This window comes from Salvelinus sp. IW2-2015, linkage group LG3 (genome assembly GCF_002910315.2).
Source record: "Salvelinus sp. IW2-2015 linkage group LG3, ASM291031v2, whole genome shotgun sequence".
NCBI classification, from domain to species: domain Eukaryota; kingdom Metazoa; phylum Chordata; class Actinopteri; order Salmoniformes; family Salmonidae; genus Salvelinus; species Salvelinus sp. IW2-2015.
The window spans coordinates 27,257,292-27,279,235 of record NC_036840.1 but is presented as its reverse complement, the minus strand read 5'-3'; the positions used below and the strand labels follow the sequence as shown (position 1 = coordinate 27,279,235).

At 41.3% G+C, this 21,944-nt stretch overlaps 1 pseudogene; it reads left to right on the top strand.

Moving 5' to 3' along the window:
- Positions 1-11,229: 11,229 nt before the first annotated feature.
- LOC111980748 (phospholipid-transporting ATPase ABCA1-like) overlaps positions 11,230-21,944 on the top strand; it is a 134,562-nt pseudogene continuing 123,847 nt past the window's right edge.

Genomic DNA, 21,944 nt, shown 5'->3' with positions numbered 1-21,944 from the left:
TACTGTTTTCAAACCATCACATCCAATCACCTCCTGTGATTCATTGGGGAGAGAGACCAGATGGAGCTCGGTCTCTTCCTCAGATATTGCAACGGTTCCAATTTATTTATATCCATGACTATCAAGGTATCGTTCACAGAATGACTGAATTCTCAAGACGGTCAGTTGTTCACACTTGTACTTATCGCCTAGAGTTGGCATGTGACTACAGCACTTACGCAGATTTTAGGGCAGAGTTTTGCTCTATGCTGAACAGTGGAGTGTGGGTAATGGACATGTTATAGATGTATCTGTACTCAGGTAACAATTCCTGGGTCTAACTTTCTTAGAAAGTTATGGTTTACTGTTCCCCATAAAGAAAAAAATGTCCTGTTTGGGCTTAATAGCAGCAAAAACAAATAAGAACTAGTTTAGTAAAATGAAACACATACTCCAAAATGTCAGGGTAGACCACAGACTGTTTGTCATTTCCGCCACAAATGGTGGGCAAAATGTTGTGGTGCTGAAAGACAGCTCCGCCATTCATCCAGTTATCATAAAAACATATCTAAATTACTAGAAATATACTGTAACACGTGCAGTTTGTTTGGAATTTGTAATTCCTCGGTTTGCCATTGTTTGTATTTTATTGCTGGAGCTTTAGATAAGAAGGCCTCAGCCTGTACACTACAGTACCACATGGCTACTTACAGCACATGTGCTCCAATCAAAGGTCTTAGATATTTGTAGAGTCTTACCGCTCTGGTGCACTATGCCACTGCTCTAGATCATTTTCCTCCATCACTAGCATACAAAAGTCAAATACAGTAGATCACGGACTAAAGGAATGTCAGATATTCAAAGGCAGACATCCTCTTGGAAAATTACTTTGAGCCTGTCAGGATCCACTGGATGCAAAGAGTCCGGTGCACGATACCATTCTGGTAAGTTATACACAAGGAAGGTTTTCCATGGTAGAAATCCTGTCCATTACTACCAGGTCTAATAGAATGGTTGTTCCACAATGTTCATAACAGTGTCCAGTTCATCCTATGGCATAAACAATAATTTAATCATAATTATTGCAGAAATAAACAAGAATAGCCTAGAATAGGTCAGGGATACTAAATTACAATCAAATAGCTATTGCTTAAAGAAAAAATAAGCAAACACGTTTGGTGTTCGGCAAAAGGCATGTGGGAGACTCCCCAAACATATGGAAGGTTATCTGGTCAGATGAGACTAAAATTGAGCGAYCCATGACGGAAAACGCTATGTCTGGAGCAAACCCAACATCTCTCATCACTCCGAGAACACCATCCCCACAATGATGCATGGTGGTGTCAGCATCGTGCTGTGGAGATGTTTTTCATCGGCAGGGATGGGAAACTGGTCAGAATTGAAGGAATGATGGATGGTGCTAAATACTGGGAAATTCTTGAGGGAAACCTGTTTCAGTCTTCCAGAGATTTGAGACTGGGACGGAGGTTCACCTTCCAGCAGGACAATGACCCTAAGCATACTGCTAAAGCAACACTCGTTTGACCTCATGGCTTGGTTTTTGCTCTGCCATGCACTGTCAACTGTGGGACCTCATATAGACAGGTGTGTGCCTTTCCAAATCATGACCAATCAATTGAATTTACCACAGGTGGCCTCCAATCAAGTTGTAATAACATTCCAAGGATCATCAATAAAACAGGATGTACCTGAGCTCAATTTCCAATCTCATAGCAAAGGGTCTGAATACTTATGTAAATAAGGTTTTTCTATTTTTTATTTGTAATAAATTTGCACAAAAAAATAAATAATCTGTTTTCACTTTGTCATTATGTGTGTAGATAGTTGAGGATTCTTTATTTATTTAATCCATTTTAGAATAAGGCTGTAATGTAACAAAATGTGGAAAAAGTCAAGGGTCTGAGTACTTTACGAAGGCACTGTATGCATCATTTTACCACTGTAGTTTGAGATTCTTATGCCTTTACAATTTTCTGAGTCCACGTGTGTGTAACTCAAATGTGTATTTGACTCTGTATTGGAAAGGTGTGAAACATATCAACGAGAGAAAGAGTCCAATCAATGTTGTCTTATAGCCTAAGTTCTCTTTATTATATGTGCTATCACTCCTCATGCCATGAAGGAGAAAACAATACCAGCATTCAACTTTGATTGAATGAAACTATATCAATGCATTTTAATCATGGCGGTCATATGATAGAAAAGTGGAAACAACTYTGATTCCGATTCTGATGTTGGTCCGACAAGAGGAAATCTTAGCACTTCTCACACATAACATAGGCCTGAACAAAACATAGGAAACAAACGACAGGAACAGTCAGACAAATACATGCCCATATGGGGATGAAACTCCCCCCAAAGCATGTGCGCAACATTTAATTGGCTGATTTCTCTGAGCTGATGGGAGATCAGAGCAGTGGTAGAGTGGGTTGTCTGGGCTGGAGATCATGTGGGGGCTTTGCGCTGTATAGGGCGTTCGTTCAGTAGGTGAGGAGGATCCAATCAGTTTAGATGCAGTGAAAAAATGAAATAGTAGGCCTATAGGCTACTCCATTGACATTTTTTATTTACAATGACAGCCTAGGAACAATGGGTTAACTGCCTTGTTCAGGGGCAGAACGACAGATCTTTACCTTGMCAGCTAGGGGATTTGATCTAGCAACCTTTCAGTTACTGGCCCAACACTTTAACCACTTGGCTACCTGCCGCCTATACAAATCTTCAAAACATACAGTGCGAAACTTGAAAGTAGTTGTGGTTCTCACGATCAAGCGAAATGATACAATGTAGGCCTATAACTTGTGCACCAGTGATCTGTGGAAAGGAAACAACGCAATATATAGCGTAACAACTTCACGCAGATATGTGAGATTTTTTTTCGCTAGAGAAGCAATTGTCCTCTTAAATTGTAATTCAAAGTTGCACATTAAAATATTTAGCATCATATGACGGTCTGCTCTGCCATTCCTCCCCTTTACACCGGGGCTTCCAATAATATTCGGCTGCTATAAGACCTAAATGGGAAAATAATGGACCCATGAAATAACTATAAAATAGCTCACCACTACCATGAGCTGTATATATTTAAGGTATTAGTTGAATGGGGACGACAGCCCTTCTGAAAATACATTTCAATCGTGTTTTATTTCAAATTTTTTCCACCCTACTCAATGTATTCATTGTATTCCATTTCAAATTTGGCTCTCAGTGTGACTACTTCCGGGCTATTATGACGCATCTGGCAATTCTGTCTCTGTATGTTACTAGCTAAATATATGGGTCTGGTGCTAAACAAGAGAGATGTTGCCATAACCAGAGCTTGTTGTCATAGAAACTAAACTGTCTCCAGGGCAGTTTCATTGTTTGGTGTAGATACAGTATGGCCCTTATTCTTTTCAGTCAATGTCAATCACATGGTTGTTTTGACTTTACCATGGTGASGGTGTTGAGAAAATCCATCCACCAGTACACCAGGCTCCCTGTAGATAAAGCACAGTAGGGTGGGCCTCATTCCAGCAGAGAACAAAAGACTACATAGAAAGTTTTTAAATCAGCTTTTTATTAAAGTTTTGACTTTWTAATCGATACTGACAACATGTAATTTGAGGCTTGACAAATCTTGTTTTGTAGCTGAAGCATTCTCTTATTAATCGTGTTAAGAAGATGACAAAGATGTTATTTCATGGCAATCATGAAGGGCTCTGTGTGCGGCTTGTTCAGTGGAATGTCGTCGAAGACAACATAGATATTGTGCACAGATTATATGTCAGGGGAAAGAAACAAATGGGATATTGGCTAGCAGAAACTGGATGGGAGTTAACAAGGAGAAAGGGCATTTTAGATGTTAATGACCAATTAAATCAATCTCTTACCAAGRATTTGGGGATTTTATAACAGGCATGAAACTGATTTTATGGTACAGTATTTCACATAATTTCATAGTGAGAGGTTATCTATTCACAAATAAGCTAGTTTAAAGCGGCAGGTAGCCTATAGTGGTTATAGTGTTGGGACAGTAATCGAAAGGTTGCTGGTTCGTATCGCCAAGCAACTTCTTAGCGCACGGATCCTGTTATAGGGATCAAAATCGACAACATCCGGTGAAGCTGGAGCGCGCCAAATTCAAATGACAAAATCGTAATATTAAACATTCATGAACATACAAGTGTCCTACATAATTTAAAAGCTTAACTTCTTGTTAATCCAGCCGCTTTGTCAGATTTCAAAAAGGCTTRACGGCGAAAGCATACCATGCGATTATCTGAGGACAGCGTCCCACACACAAAAGCATTAAAAACATTTTCCAAACCAGCACAGGCGTCACAAAACTCAGAAATAGCGATAAAATAAATCACTTACCTTTGAAGATCTTTTCTGTTTGCAATCCCAAGGGTCCCGGCTACACATCAAATGGTCGTTTTGTTCTTTATATCCCAAAAATATCAGTTTAGTTGCTGCTTTTGATTCAGTAATCCACCCGTTCCACTAGTTCAACATGCATACAAAGGAATCCCAAAAGTTACCAATAAACTTCGTCCAAACAAGTCAAACAACGTTTCTAATCAATCCMCAGGTACCCTAATATGTAAATAAACGATCAAATTTAAGACGGAGATAAATAACGCGCCCTCATCCACGCAAGACTACAGTCCTAATGAGAGCCACTTTGAAAAACAACAAATTCTAGCTCATATTTCAAAAAACAAGCCTGAAGCCCTTTCTAAAGACTGTTGACATCTAGTGGAAGCCATAGGAACTGCAATCTGGGAGGTATTCCCCTAAACAAGCATTTGAAATGGCAGTCACCTCAAAACAAAAAATTCTGGATGGATTTTCCTCTGGTTTTTGCCTGCCATATCAGTTCTGTTATTCTCACAGACATTATTTTATCTATCCCATGCTATTCMATCCCATGCTACCAATTATATGCATATCCTAGCTTCTGGGCCTGAGTAACAGGCAGTTTACTTTGGGCACGTCAGTCATCCGAATTCCCAAATACCCAAACTATATGCCCTGACTCTCTTGAAGCACTCACTAGACTATATACAGTTGAAGTTGGAAGTTTACATACACCTTAGCCAAATACATTTGAACTCAGTTTTTCACAATTCCTGACAWTTAAGCCTAGTAAAAATTCCCTATCTTAGGTCAGTTAGGAGCACGACTTTGATGTAAGAATGTGAAATGTCAGAATAACAGTAGAGAGAATGATTTATTTCAGCTTTTATTTCTTTCACAACATTCCCAGTGGGTCAGAACTTTACATACTCAATTAGTATTTGGTCGCATTGTCTTTAAATTGTTTAACTTGGGTTAAACGTTTCGGGTAGCCTTCCACAAGCTTCCCACAATAAGTTGGGTGAATTTTGTTTAACTTGGGTTAAACGTTTCGGGTAGCCTTCCACAAGCTTCCCACAATAAGTTGGGCCCATTCCTCCTGACAGAGCTGGTGTGACTGAGTCAGGTTTGTAAGCCTCCTTGCTCGTCTACGCTTCTTCAGTTCTGCCCATAAATTTTCTATAGGATTGAGGTCAGGGCTTTGTGATGGCCACTCCAATACCTTCACTTTGTTGTCCTTAAGCCATTTTGCCATAACTTTGGAAGTATGCTTGGGGTCATTATCCATTTGGAAGACCCATTTGCGGCCAAGCTTTAACTTCCTGACTGATGTCTTGAGATGTTGCCTCAATATATCCACATAATTTTCCTGCCTCATGATGCTGTCTATTTTGTGAAGTGCACCAGTCCCTCCTACAGCAAAGCACCCCTACAACATGATGCTGCCACCCCTGTGCTTCACGTTGGGATGGTGTTCTTCGGCTTGCAAGCCACCCGCTTTTTCCTCCAAACATAACGATGGTCATTATAGCCAAGCAGTTCTAATTTTGTTTCATCAGACCAGAGGACATTTCTCCAAAAGTACGATCTTTGTTCACATGTGCAGTTGTAAACCGTAGTCTGGCTTTTTTATGGTGGTATTGGAGCAGTGGCTTCTTCCTTGCTGAGTGGCCTTTCAGGTTATGTCTATATAGGACTCGTTTTACTGTGGATATAGATACTTTTGTACCTGTTTCCTCCAGCATCTTTGCTGTTAGTCCTTTGCTGTTGTTTGCTGTTGTTCTGGGATTGATTTGCACTTTTCGCACCAAAGTATGTTCATCTCTAGGAGACAGAACGCTTCTCCTTTCTGAGCGGTATGACAGCTGCGTGGTCCCATGGTGTTTATACTTGTGTAATAGTGTTTGTACAGATGAACATGGTACTTTCAGGCATTTGGAAAGTGCACCCAAGGATGAACCAGACTTGTGGAGGTCTAAAAACATTTTCTGAGGTCTTGGCTGATTTCTTTTGATTTTCCCATGATGTCAGGCAAAGAGGCACTGAGTTTGAAGGCAGGCCTTGAAATACATCCACAGGGTCACTTAGAAATGTCCTTGTTTTTGAAAGAAAGCAGATTTTTTTGTCCCTTAAAATTTATCGAAAATTCAGTGTAGACATTGTTAATGTTGTAAATGACAATTGTAGCTGATTTTTTATTGGAATATTTGTCACGCCCTGACCTTAGAGACTTTTTTTGTCTCTGTTTGGTCAGGGTGTGATTTGGGGTGGGCATTCTATGTTTTGTTTTCTATGATTTTGTGTTTCTATGTTTTGGCCGGGTATGGTTCTCAATCAGGGGCAGCTGTCTATCGTTGTCTCTGATTGGGAACCATACTTAGGTAGCCCTTTTTCCCTCCTTTCGTTGTGGGTAGTTGTCTTTGTTTGTGGCCCTATAGCCCTTAAGCTTCATGGTCGTTTTTGTACGAGAGCTTCAGTTTCTTGGCAATTTCCCGCATGGAATAGCCTTCATTTCTCAGAACAAGAAAAGACTGACGAGTCTGAGCATTCTCCAGGCATGGTTGGATCAGAGTGGTGTAGATGTCCACAAGATCATCAGCGGGAAGGCCGTTTCTTGCCATCACAGTCAGGAAATGGAGATAACGTGAAGCCTCTTTCACTGTCTGGTCAGTATGTTGTTCCRCACTGAGTTGGTTGTCCTATTGGAAGCCTTGTTATTTTGTGCTTTTCCAACTGGAACAGCCTGTCCATCTATTATTAGTGGAGCTGTTTGGGGAGGATTTTGGGAGAAGCAGATTCTTAGTTTGACAGACTTCTTTCCTTTAAGAATCATGTGGTTGTCTACCGTCCAATGCTCCAGTTGCTTTTCCGTTGCTTTTCCTCCTCTTCCGTGGAGGTGTCATTTTCAATGTTGACTAGCCTTAAATCACGGGACAGCCCAATGTCATCGGCGTAGCAGGTGTCCAGTGTATCCTCAAAGATGACTCTCTGAGCGGACATGTGAAGCAYGAAGAGGTAAAACTGGACGACCCCACCCTGTGGGACCCCAGATGTTACCTCTGTCCATGAGCTGTAAATTCCATTTGCCATCACCCTCTGTGTTCTCCCTGTTATATAGCTGTGAAGCCAGGTGAGTAGCCTTGGACCTAGACCCAGACTGGCCAGATGCTGGAGAAGTTTAGCATGGTTGACACGATCAAAAACCTTTGACATGTCCGCCAGCAGAACCCAGACCATTATCGGCTGCTTTGAGTCTGTCTCCGTAAGTCAGGTGTGTGCGGCTCTGATCAGCGCATTTGTTGTGCTGTGTTCAGGCAAGTATGCATTCTGGTTTTTGCATTCTTCAAGGGCAAATGGTATGAGCTTCTTCGCAATGAGAATTTCCTGGACTTCACCCAGACAAAATGTCAGAGAGTTTCGTCTCCAATCACTTTTCTATCCAGGGCTGGGGACCTTAGGAATGGYGCAGATGTTGACGYTCTTCCACACTGTAGAAACGTAGCCCAGTTGAGAGGAGGCGTTAACTATTGTAAGTGAGTGAGTGACCACTGAAAATTCCTTCAGTAACCAGGGAGATACCATCTGGACCACTTGCTTTCTTTAGACGGAGTCTTGAAAGACCTTGTTTAATTTATCCAATGTTGCATAGTTCTCCTTCCCCACAGGCCTAGGAAGAGGAAAAACTGTGAAGGATGTATTTCCTAGTCATGCTTCAGCAAAGAACTTGTTCAAGACCTCAGTAACATCGTCATTTTTCCACACAGTCAATCTGTATCGTCTCTCCAGATGATTTTGAACTACAAAGCACTTTGTTGATGAAGTCCCGTACTTTTTTGGGTTCTTATTTTTGAGGGCTTGAATTTAATTTGTGTAGTAGTTTTTCTTTTCTTTGCCCCTCGGATGAGCTTTTGAACAGGGTTTCTCGCTTTTTTCAAATTCTCAGTTTTCCCTCATCTGTCAAATATTTGTTATCTTTTCTTGATGGCCGCTTTAAGTTGTTCCGTCATCCATGGCTGTTGTTTTTTTCTTTTGTAAGGGCGTACTATATTGTCAGTCCCACACAAAACCCCACACACAATCACACTACATACGCACATACGCACACACTTTTGCACTCATCATTTGCTGCTGCTACTCTTTTCTTTATTTTACTCTTATTACTATCTATCCTGATGCCTAGTCACTTTACTCTGCCTTCATGTACGTATCTACCTCAAATATCTCGTAACTCTGCACATTGATRGGGTACTGGTACTCCCTGTATATAGCTCCACATTGATCTGGTACTGGTACTCCCTGTATATAGCTCCATTCTTGTGTATTTTATTTTATTCCTCTGTGTTACTATTTTATTTTTWAAACTCTGCATTGTTAGGAAGGGCTTGTAAGCAAGCATTTCACGATAAAGTCTACACCAGTTGTATTCGGCACATGTGACAAATAAATTGTATTTGATCCTTTTGTCTTTCCTCTGATACTGTGGAATACATTATGATAATTCACATTCGTAGTGGTACCACAATTTCCCTGACACATGTAAAGCTGAGGAAAATGGAAGAGATGTGAAATTACCTAAGACATCCCTCAATAAATTGTGGTTTCCTATTGATATTCAGCTTTGACTTCGGTTACATACCGTATTACATTGTTGAGCAAAAGATAAATATTATGTACTGTAGCAACCATATTCAATTGGTGTGGCTCATTTAAGTTCTCTTTAAATCTATGGACTGTAAGTCCATGTCACAGCATCGGAGAAGCTACAACACTCAGTAACAACAAATAAAACACCAAAATAACAACTACTGTATTGGCCGAGTACCATCTCACAACGCCGTTGGGCTGAATTCAGAAACCTAAAAGAGTTTGTATGTATGCATATATTTTAGCAACAAGAAATAATAATCACATGCCTTAGAGACACAATAAGTCATTCATATTTGAAAAGGATTGACAACAACAGYCATCCAGTCAGTGGAACAGCAATGGTGATTTTTTAAAGGCCATGGACTCTAGTGAGAGCCGCAGCACAATTGAGGCTAGCGCTGGCTTTGATTCCTCTAGCTAGGTTATTCCACAGCAGAGGATGGGGGAGATGAACACGCCGGCAGAAGAGATCGGCGGAGGTGGAGGGAGAGGGAAAACGCTGAGGGACACACAAAAGCCTAGATGAGGGGGTGAGGTGGAAAGTTGAGGCCGGATGTAGCGTTGTAATACCTTCCTCCCTAGTTGGCTCTTTGCGAAGCCTGTAGACAGCTCACACTGTGAGAGCACTTTGACTGTTGCTCTGATTTGCACTCCTACCTTGTCTCTTAGCTACTCAGGTTGATACGGTATACATATAGCCAGGCTGCATGTAGGTGTTGGTTCAACATTAGCTAGCTTGCATAATCGGTGGCTAGTCTATAGGCATTAGAATGAGATAGCATACATAGGGCAAGAGTCCCGTTGAACTTCTGATTAGCTAGGAGGGTTTCAAAAGGCTCCAATCTCCCATGCCACGGTGAGATTGTGCTCACAGTGTCACTAGCCATCTCTACAAAGGGCAAATGAAGAGATAGAGTAAGAGAAAAACTCAAAGGGAACACATCAAGCCTCCATTGTGTGACTTGTTTTTTCTCCCCTTTTCATTCCCCGGGGTTATTTGGAATAAAAGGKTGATATCTTTGATGTGGTAGGGAGAGATGCAGGAGGGTGGTGAACTGGACACATTAACGAAGAMAAGGGACCCAGGGGTCCAGACACTCAGGTTTAAATTCCATTTATAGCAGGATAGACTGTGTGTCTGCGTCCCAAATTATACCCAATTCCCTCAGTAGTGCACTACTTTTGACCAGAGCCTTATGGGGAAGCACTAAATAGGGAATATGGTGCCGTTAAATTGCACATTTTGGGATGCAGCCAGTGTATGAGAAGACGATGTGAGTAAGCTTTGGCCAGGCGAAGAAGTAGAGGAGTCAGTGGAGCTTGCAGTCTCATCCTCGGTAAAAGCTCAAAGCTATAGTGATGTAGAAGCCGACCCCACCGCAATGACTATGCTTTGACACACACACGCACACACACACACACACACACACACGCACACGCACACGCACACGCACACGCGCACACACACACACACAGGCGCCTATACGCATACACACACAGGCGCCTATACGCATGCACACACACGCACACTCACGCTCCAGTGAACCCTCATTAACTTCACTGAACCATACCTAATGATTTAAAAAGCACATTCGTACACAACAGGTGATTTTGCAGAGGTGCTGCAATTTACTGAAACAGGTGATTTTYKAGAGGTGCTGCAATTTACTGAAACCTCGACTCTGTGATTTGTCACTGTACTTTGAGTTCTATTATTTCAGAGATGCGTGTTTCGTAATCATAGATGGATGGCTATAGTATTTGTTTCAAATGCCCTTTAATCATCTTTAAATATCGTGGACAGTAAGTGTCATAACCACAGGAGGATGGCGGCACCTTAATAGGGGAGGACGGGCTTGTGGTAATGACTGGAGCGGAATCAGCGGAATGGTATAAAATACATCAAACACATCCGCTCAGCAGCCTCCACTGGTCATAACATAAAATGTATGACATGTCATTCATATTAGATTATATGTAATTTGTTGTAGAAGTCTAGGCACTTGGCATGCCAATTTCAATATACAGGGTATTTTATTGCAATGACAAACAAGGTGACCCTAACTCCTCTTCAATAACACTGACTATATCTTTCAGAAAAGTGTCTGAATTGACCCCTTCCTTTTAGGGCAATAACACAGGCAGTAGCAATGACTAGAATGGGATTCACAAGGTAATATACTTCAATATGATATAATATGATATGATGTAACATGAGGCAATCTCTCTTCTTTAACTTCAATGCAGGTGCGTCTGGTGGTGGAGTTGTTGTGGCCTCTCTTCCTGTTCTTAATCCTCGTCAGGGTGAGATCAACCAATCAACCCATTTATCAGGGCGGATGTAAGTAGAACAGTCCCACTTTAAGCAAATGACAACTTATAGAGTCTTTATAAAGCATGTAGACTCAGCAAAAAAAGAAACGTCCTCTCACTGTCAACTGCGTTTATTTTCAGCAAACTTGTAAATATCTGTATGAACAAGATTCAACAACTGAGACATAAACTGAACAAGCTCAACAGACATGAGACMAACATAAATGGAATAATGTGTCCCTGAACAAAGGGGGGGTAAAAATCWAAAGTAACAGTCAGTATCTGGTGTGGCCAACAGCTGCATTAAGTACTGCAGTGCATCTCCGACTCATGGACTGCACCTGATTTGCCACTTCTTGCTGTGAGATGTTACCCCACTGTTCCACCAAGGCACCTGCAAGTTCCCAGACATTTCTGGGGGGAATGGCCCTAGCCCTTACCCTCCGATCCAACAGGTCCCAGACGTGCTCAATGGGATTGAGATCCGGGCTCTTCGCTAGCCATGGCAGAACACTGACATTCCTGTCTTGCAGGAAATCACGCACAGAACAAGCAGTATGGCTGGTGGCGTTGTCATGCTAGAGGGTCATGTCAGAATGAGCCTGCAGGAAGGGTACCACATGAGGGAGGAGGATGTCTTCCCCTTGTTTCCATCCTGTACCTGTCCCGCAGGTGTGATGTTCAGATGTACCGATCCTGTGCAGGTGTTGTTACATGTGGTCTGCCACTGCGAGGATGATCAGCTGTACGTCCTGTCTCCCTGTAGTGCTGTCTTAGGCGTTTCACAGTACGGACATTGCAATTTATTACCCTGGCCACATCTGCAGTCCTCATGCCTCCTTGCAGCATGCCTAAGGCACGTTCACGCAGATGAGCAGGGACCCTGGGCATCTTTCTTGTGGTGTTTTTCCAGAGTCAGTAGAAAGGCCTCTTTAGTGTCCTAAGTTTTCATAACTGTGACCTTAATTGCCTACCGTCTGTAAGCTGTTAGTGTCTTAACGACCGTTCCACAGGTGCATGTTCATTAATTGTTTATGGTTCATTGAACAAGCATGGGAAACAGTGTTTAAACCCTTTACAATGAAGATCTGTGAAGTTATTTGCATTTTTACGAATTATCTTTGAAAGACAGGGTCCTGAAAAAGGGACATTTATTTTTTTGCTGAGTTTATAAAGTATTTCCAAAATATATAGATGCTTCGAAAATTGTCTATAAACTCACAAATCATTATACTCTAAAGCCCCCAAATTCAACATGTGGACCGTGGGCCGGATCTGGACCCAGAACGTGGTCAATACGGACCGAGGGTCCCGATTTAATTCAACCCCTGCTATCATATGAACACACATAAGACATGGCAAAATGTGTAGAATTTCAGGAAATTAGCATTAAAACTGCTAAATGTTCTCTCCGCCAACAAGAAGGGTGTGAACTGTTTGGGGTCACATGGGTTGTTAGGTGGAGGTTTGTTAATACGAAAAATTATGATATCCATTCGAACCTTTGCTACCTAGGAAATGTGTGTGACTGGACCTTCTCAAATAGTACTTGAATACACCTGCATAAAGGGTGACATACTAGCTCCCTTTGTATGCCAAAATGTGAAATAATTCACTGTGACATAGTCCCCCAAAAATGTCATCCAATGCACTCCAATCACAACATTTGTAATCATGAAATGTAAGCTTGTCACTTCCTTTCTGCATCTTCTTCTGTAACTTTGTCACCTGAAAAAAGTAGCAGTGTCACCGTGGCCCAGCAAATGTCCTACCATCCACTGTGACACACACTGTTCAGTATCAATCCCCTTACAAACTCTCATTAGTATGATGTACATTTTAGGACACCCCTACTCCCTAGATATATACAGTGCATTCGGAAAGTATTCAGACTTTTTCCGCATTCCGTTACGTTACAGCCTTATTCTAAAATTGATTAAATACAAATTTTTCCTCATCAATCGGCAGCGTAGCCTAGTTGTTAGAGCATTGGACTAATAACCGAAAGGTTGCACGTTCGAATCCCCGAGCTGACAAGGTACAAATCTGTCGTTCTGCCCCTGAACAAGGCAGTTAACCCACTGTTCCTAGGCCGTCATTGAAAATAAGAATTTGTTCTTAACTGACTTGCCTAGTTAAATAAAGGTTAACAATAATCTACACAGCATATCCCATAATGACAAAGCAAAAACAGGTGTTTATAAATGTTTGCTAATTTATACAAATAAATATACAGAAATACCTTATTTACATAAGTATTCAGACCCTTTGCTATGAGACTTGAAATTGAGCTCAGGTGCATCCTGTTTCTACAACTTGATTGGAGCCCACCTCTGGTAAATTCAATTGATTGGACATTATTTGAAAAGGCACACGCCTGTTTATATAAGGTCCCACAGTTGACAGTGCATATCAGAGAAAAAACCAAGCCATGAGGTCGAAGGAATTGTCCGTAGAGCTCTGAGACAGGATTGTGTCGAGGCACAGATCTGGGGAAGGGTTCCCAAAGCATTTATGCAGAATTGAAGGTCCCCAAGAACACATTGGCTTCCATAATTCCTAAATGGAAGAAGTTTGGAACCACCAAGGCTCTTCCTAGAGCTGGCRACCTGGCCAAACTGTGCAATCGGGGGAAAAGGGCCTTGGTCAGGGAGGCGACCAAGAACTCGATGGTCACTCTGACAGAGCTCCAGAGTTCCTCTGTGGAGATGGGAGAACCTTCCAGAAGGACAACCGTCTCTGCAGCACTCCACCAATCAGGCCTTTATGGTAGAGTGGCTAGACGTAAGCCACTTCTCAGTAAAAGGCACATGACAGCCAGCTTGGAGTTTGCCAAAAGCCACCTAAAGGACTCTCAGACCATGAGAAACAAGATTCTCCGGGCTGATGAAACCAAGATTGAACACTTTGGCCTGAATATCAAGCGTCATGTCTGGAGGAAACATGGCACCATCCCTACGGTGAAGCATGGGGGTGGCAGCATCATGCTGTGGGGATGTTTTTCAGCGGCAGGGACTGGGAGACTAGTCAGGATCGAGGGAAAGATGAACGGAGCAAYGTATAGAGAGATCCTTGATGAAAACCTGCTCCAGAGTGCTCAGGACCTCAGACTGGGGAGAAGGTTKACCTTCCAACAAGACAACAACCCTAAGACCTGAAAATAGCTGTGCAGCAACACCCCCATCCAACCTGACAGAGCTTGAGAGGAGCTTCAGAGAAGAATGGGAGAAACTCCCCAAATACAGGTGTGCCAAGCTTGTACCCAAGAAGACTCYAGGCTGTAATCGCTGCCAAAGGTGCTTCAACAAAGTACTGAGTAAAGGGTCTGAATACTTATGTAAATGTGATATTTCTGTTTTTAGAAATGTGCAAACATTTCTAAAAACCWGTTTTTTGCTTAGTGATTATGGGGTATTGTGTAGATTGATGAGGAGAAAAACAATTGAATCCATTTTAGAATAAGGCTGTAACGAATCAAAATGTGAAGGGGTCTGAATACTTTCCAAATTAACTGTAAGTAGGGACATTTAGCATGCTGAGTAGGGATATCCTAAAATCCTATGCATAGTCTCCAATGAAATGTCAAATTCAACTATCAATGTGGCCAAGTGCCTATGCAAGATGACTGCCGAGCCAGCTGATGGGTCAGGTGGTCATCAGCTGACCATATTAAGATGGCTGAGACAGAACACACAGACACACACCAATCAATTCACTCAATGGAAGCCAGCATCTGAGGACATTGTCGCAAATAGGGTGGATAAATTAAGATGGCCGTTTACCATTGAAAAAATGGTCAGGTCCGGTCTAACTCTCCCATAGACACCAATGKAATAGCAGCTGGCTCTGGTCTACTTTGTTCAATGCCTWCCATTGAAACAAAAACAATTAGGGAGTGGGAGGTCTCACTCTGACTGCAGTATGTATCTTTGAAGAAAAGTGGAGGATGAGGACTTTTTGGTGGTCATGTATGAAGGGAAATGATAGGATAGCTTATTTTTCTGGTTCCAGGTCATTATCCAAATATAGCCATGCCGTCCTCCGGGGTGCTGCCTTGGCTTCAAYGCATGATGTGTAACATAGGCAACCCCTGTGTAAACCATCCCACGCCAGGAGAAGCACCAGGACAAGTCAACAACTTCAACAATTCCATGTATGTAGAAGGGCAACCATTTCAACCAATTTCCATACAGTGACAATTTCCAAATGTACTTCAATATATCCTAGTTTGACTTGCATTATTTCACCTTGATAATGGTAGGTTGTGATGCTCAGRTGGCCATTGATGTTGTTTTAGAATGTGAGTTATAACATATGTGAAAAATGTTAAAGCTATCTTTTATTTTTTTATTTTATTTTCTTGAATAATGTTACTTTTTTTTTCAACCTTTCTCTGTCTAACCAGAATTGCTGGGATGTTGATCGAGCTGCAGTCACTTCTGGCAAACAGATCCATCCTAAACAAATTCCAGAGGCTTTCAGAAGATGTGGACCGTTGGGCCTTGATTATACAGACATCTAACKCTGCAAACGGTACAGTATTTCAACATTTCAACTCAAATTGTTCAAACTGTTTTTAGGACCCTGGAAAATCATGAGCCCCTTGGAGTGGTGATCTACTTTGGCACACAAACTCAACTGATCCTGTACCCACTGTTTAAAACTAAGTCTTAAACCAAACCCTGAAAAAATCATGAATAATAAAGCTTTTACAGCTTGTCCAATTACTGGTTCAGCAGTAATTGGAACAGTATAATACTTTACCAGACTGACAATCACTTCGCCATGGATTTGACCAAGGTCCTCTATCAACGAGAGTAGCCCATTCACGATTTGTTATTCTCCAACATCCCTTGAAAAACAATGACAACTGATTATTTATGATCCAATTTTRTGTGTGGAGTGGCAGATCGTTTATCTTTATAAGTTGTTACTTTGCATTTGGCTCATTTAGCCTGAGGATATTCAGATTTTCATAAGGCACCTAATTTGCAAATAGGCAAAAGGGGGCTTGGCCATTGTTGAGCCTCGCACAAACACCACACTGAAAACCACATTTGCATTTTGGGGTCGCGGGCTTGTAATATACAAGATTAAATCCATCAGAGATCTATGCCACAGCTTAATTAATGGGATACGCTGTCTGAGGCGAGATGGCGAAAGGTCATTAACGCAAGCAAGAAGCAGAGGGATATCAAAGGGATAGGGATGGCAAATGTGACTGTATTGTGCTTCTCACCGGAGATGATTAAATGTGTTAGGGTGGGGACTCCAATCTCGTCCGGCAACCAAGTTCAGTCGGAGGCGAGAGCATGTTTTTGGTTTTGACATGTTAGCGTAATGTTGTCCTACCTGATTGGTGGTGTTACAATGATAATGACAGAGGTATACTATTGGCAATAGTATAGTATTTGTGAGAGCATAGTGGTAGTATGAGTATAGTATTAGCAAGAGTAGAGTGGTAGTATGGTTATAGTATTAGCAAGTGTATAGCATCAGTATGAGTATAGTGGCAGCATAAGTATAGTATTGGCAAGAGATAATGGTAGTATGAGTATAGTATTAGTATGTATATAAGATTAGTATACGTATAGCATTATTAAGAGTATAGTACTAGTACGTGTATAGTATTGGTGCGAGCATATTGATAGTAGGAGTATAGTACTGGTAAGAGTATAGCATTATTAAGAGTATAGTATTGGTAAGAGTATAGTATTGGTACGATTATAGTATTAGTAAGAGTGTAGTGATATTAAGATTATAGTGATATTAATAGTATAGTATTAGTAAGAGTATAGCATTAGCAAGAGCACGGTATTGACACGCGTATAGTATTGGCAAGAGTATAGTATTAGTATGAGTATAGTGATAATATGACTATAGTGATAGTAAGAGTATAGTGACAGCAAGAGTATAGTGATATGATGAGTATAGTACTAGTAAGATTATAGTACCAGTACGGGTATAGTGACAGTAATAGTATAGTATTAGCAAGAGTATCAGTAAGAGTATAGTACTGGTAATAGTATAGCGCTGGTAGGAGTATAGTGAGAGCACGAGCGTAACATTGGTAATAGTGTAGTATTAGTAAGAGTATAGTGATAGTAAGAGTATAGTATTAGTAAGATTGTATTGATAGCAATGGTGTAGTATTAGTAAGAGTGTAGTGATAGTAAGAGTGTAGTATTAGTAACAGTGTATTATTAGTACGATTATAGTGACTGCACGAGTATTTTGATAGTAAGAATGTAGTGCTAGTAAGCGTGTAGTTATAGTAATATTGTAGTGATAGTAAGAGTGTCGTGATAGTAAGAGTATAATGGTAGTAAGAGTATAGTGATAGTGAGAGTATAGTATTAGTAATAGTATTGTATTAGTAAGGTCATAGTGTTAGTAAGATGATATTATTAGTAAGAGTACAGTATTATTACGAAATATATTGATAGTAAGAGTAGCTCTACCTGTGGTTTAAGTTAAGAAGTCCTTAGCATATCCACCAATATTGATACTCATGAAATTAGTTCCATAACAGATTTCATTATGTTCTATTTATTTACTCTAGAATACTTAACCGAACCATGTAGCCTAGTAGCTAACCATTGTACAGGAAACTAGTACTGGGATGTATTTAGTTTGTGAGCTGTACCCTTACATTCTCATTCAAAGTGGGGAGGTTAGCATTCAACAGTCGATTGGTTTTGATTTTGTCGCTGCGATCATGACTATCAGTGGGAATATATAGCTAGCTGGCTAATTGTTTTTGTTTGAATGATGCATCTGGACACTCTACCAGCTTTTTTGTATCACCTGGCTTCTGGTTCCTGGTCTTTTGAAAACATAAATTGAAGAGTCGTTTGAAGCTTGGGCTCGTAATGAGGACAGCTGGCTCCTACTCTGAACTGTGTGTGSTGAGCTTTCTGGCTCCCAGAGCTGCTGAGGCATCACCCAAGTGGGTACCATACATTCTGGAGGAGGAGAAGTCCAGTAGCTACACGACTCAGGCTGGTTCCCAGAGTAGCCCTCTACATGATCGTCACCAGACTCCGTCTTTATCAACCATCTCCCTGACCCCCTTCCTCTGAACTGTCCCTCTCCATCTTTGGAGGATGCATGCACTCAAAGACTTGGCCTCTATTGGTTGACCTTACTAAAGCTAGGCTACTCATGATGATGTATTGGTTGACCTAACTATAGGTAGGCTACTCATGATGATGTACTGCTTGTACTGTTTTGCTTTTGAAGCACGTTGAGATTGTTATGAAAAGTGCAATAGAAATGTAATTTATTATTATCATCAGCACAAAATGGCTACTTAACTGACTGATACACGTTTAGCAACGATGTGCGAGCTCTCACTAAAACAATTCCACTGTTCGACCCTCCCTCGCTCTTATCCACATTTTATTGCAACATTCACTTGGAGAATACAATACAATTTAAATTCTGATTCATCAGTAGTTTATGACCCAATGCCCTCCAAAGTGATGAGGAAACCAAAAAACGAATCAAAGCAAAGCACTCTGGGAAATGCTACACCTAATGCTGTCAACAACAACATGAGAAAGGAACATCACCTCTTTCAGAAATATCTCCCAATCTTTGATGTTTGACACTTTTAGGGAGTATATTACATTCCGTCTTCCAAAGAAATGATACAGCTCCCTCAAAAATAGGTTTCACCCCAGATCCATTCTAACGCGAAAGCACAACTTGTTCTCTTCTCTCCCTTCCTGTTTAAGGTCAGCCCATTCCTCTGAGAAGTATCCTAAATGACAATGAAATGTTCACCGCATATCTGAAGAAGAACTTGTCCATGCCATTGACAGTAGTCAACAGTCTGATGAACTCAAATATTCAACGGAATGAGGTGAGTGGGCATAACGCCACGCACACATTTTTTTCACGTCATAGTACTGCGTGCAAAAGATGTGCAGAAAGGTCCGGAAACAACATTGCACTCTTAACAAACACAACACGACTTTATTTGTCTGCTTTTCTCTTAATAAACACCTCGCCCACACAACACACGAACACAGACTTTTCAGCCAGGGTGCAGTGGCGCTAGTGCCAAATGTCTTGTTCAAGAGCAAAATGGTTGGAGATTGTAGTTGGGATAAGAGACGAGCAGTCRTGCACTTCTTTTAGTACTCAGCTGTTGATTCAAACCAGGGACCTCTCCAACCTCTAGGCTACTACCTACCTCCCAAAATGATTGAACATATCACTGAATGTATTGCAAGGACATCATTTTCATCTTTGTTCAAGCCCAGCATTAACACACCTGGTTCAACTAATTTTAAAATCAGGTGTGTTAGCCTTAGGGGTTCCCAAGTGTGAATACTTGGCGGTCCCCCAGTAGTTGATTGAGGATCACTGCTCTACCTGGCTGAGACCTTTGTGTTTGGGTGAAATAAAGCTATACTGTAAGTGTGATCTATGAGCGACCCATTCAGATGTTCCCAATTGATACGCTGTTCCAACTGATATCAGATGACATGGAGGAAGACAATTACGTGTGCKAGGCAGTACACAATTCACTGAAAAGGGTGTTCAGATAGAATGCACAATGAMTAGGAGATCACCACCTCCTCCACTCACTGTCTAATGTGTGCATGGGCCGGGGTTAGTGTGTGTGTGTTGTCTGTGTCTGTGTCTGCTCATCTGCATATGTGCAAAGTACAAAATTAAAGTAGAAAACTGAATCAGATAGGTTTCTTTCACTTCTGACACTCATCATATCCTTTAACCAGATGATGGGCATTTCAAGGCAAGACGACCTGAGAACCACCCTCTGCAATGGAACAACTCTTGATAGATATGTGGAATTCACCAGCGTGTCTGACAAGGAGGCCTTTCAGAATGTCAGCTGCTCCCTCCCAGCACAAAAGATGAGACGAGCCAAGGAAGTTTTCCTACAAAACCTGGATACAAGGAAGATACTCACCAATGTAAGTAATTGGAATTAGGCTTGCAACTGAATGCTGTCAATTGACCTTAAACCTGGAATCCTTAATGGTGAAACGGCCACGTTKGTTTGGGATATTACAACAACAAAGAAGTTACAGCAAACAATGAACCTAGTTTTTTTTTCTCTGACATCATTGCACACGCGATAGAACAGCAGAATACCCACACTGCTCGATGCAATAACGAAGATGCTGGGTCGGACAGTGGCGCTGTTTCCCCTAATGCAGATTCCATCTTCAATTGTATTGTTWGTTTCACTGTGACATACAGTGCATGTAATGATGCAGCATTGTATTTCACTGACCTTTTCTCTCTTTTGGATCTTAATTGTTTGAAATCTATGTTAGTCACTGCCTGATGGTTGTGGCATGTGGCATATTGGTGATTCGCAATTAGTGGCTATTTTCGGTCCAAGACATCCACATGTCACCAAGTAGGGAACAAATATTAAGGCTAAATCAGGAGTTCCTAGGCTGTAGTCAATTGGAGCTTGTTACTGTCAAATTGCAGGCATATCCTGTGCAGCTATAACACTCAACTTAATACTGCTGCATAATAARACATATTTTAGTTCTATTGAGCTGCATAGTTTCTAAGAAGCAAAGAAATTAAATTGGACTTACTTACTTATTCCTTTWAGCTCGTAGTAAACCAAAGGGCCTCAACAGTGCATTACATTGGATATATACAATATTATACAATAGTGTGGAGTCGGCAATCATTTAGGTTTATATTCTAGATCATTTTCTCTGGAGTATTTTCGTTACTGAATCTRGTATCTCTGTCTCCAATGCGTGAGTTCACTTTTTCAATCTTGCATCGAACAGAGCATCCTAAGGTCAAAACTGTCCAAGGCATTCACCATCTTAACCTACGTTGTTTATTGCACCTTTGAAATATGTGAGAGTGTATCTGTCTCAATATGTTGGCATGGTGGTATAATGGTTTGGACGGCTGTAGGGGAAAAGTATGTTTGAATAAACCCAAGGTGAGAGATTTTCCCTAAGCCTGGGCTTTTTGCTCTGTTAAAGAGGCTGTATGGAAGTTAAGTTACTAAACTCATGGAACCACACAATACTTTGTTTTCGGCTAACAATATGCTTTTGCTCATGGGCGTTGGGAGTTGTATCCCTTTTAGTCAAATGAGGTAAATTCTGGGCAAAATACAGTGRATTCGGCAAGCCCTTGACTTTTTCCACATTTTGTTACGTTATGTAGCCAAATTCAAAAATGTATTATATCAGTTTTTCCCTCATCAATCTTCACACAAACCCCAAAATGACAAAGCAAAAACAGGTTTTTWGACATTTTTGCCAAATGTAAAAAAATAACACATTTACGTAYYTATTCAGACCCTTTACTTAGAACTTTGTTGACTCACCTTTGGCAGCGATTACAGCCTTAAGTCTTCTTGGGTATGACGCTACAAGCTTGYCKRACCTGTATTTGMGGAGTTTCTCCCATTCTTCTCTGCATATCCTCTAAAGCTCTGTCAGGTTGGATAGGGAGCGTCACTGCACAGCTATTTTCAGATCTCTCCAGAGYTGTTCAATCGGGTTCAAGTCTGGGCTCTGGCTGGGCCACTCAAGAACATTCAGAGGCTTGTCCCGAAGCCACTCATGCGTTATCTTGGCTGTGTGCTTAGGGTCGTTGTCCTGTTGGAAGGTGAACCTTCG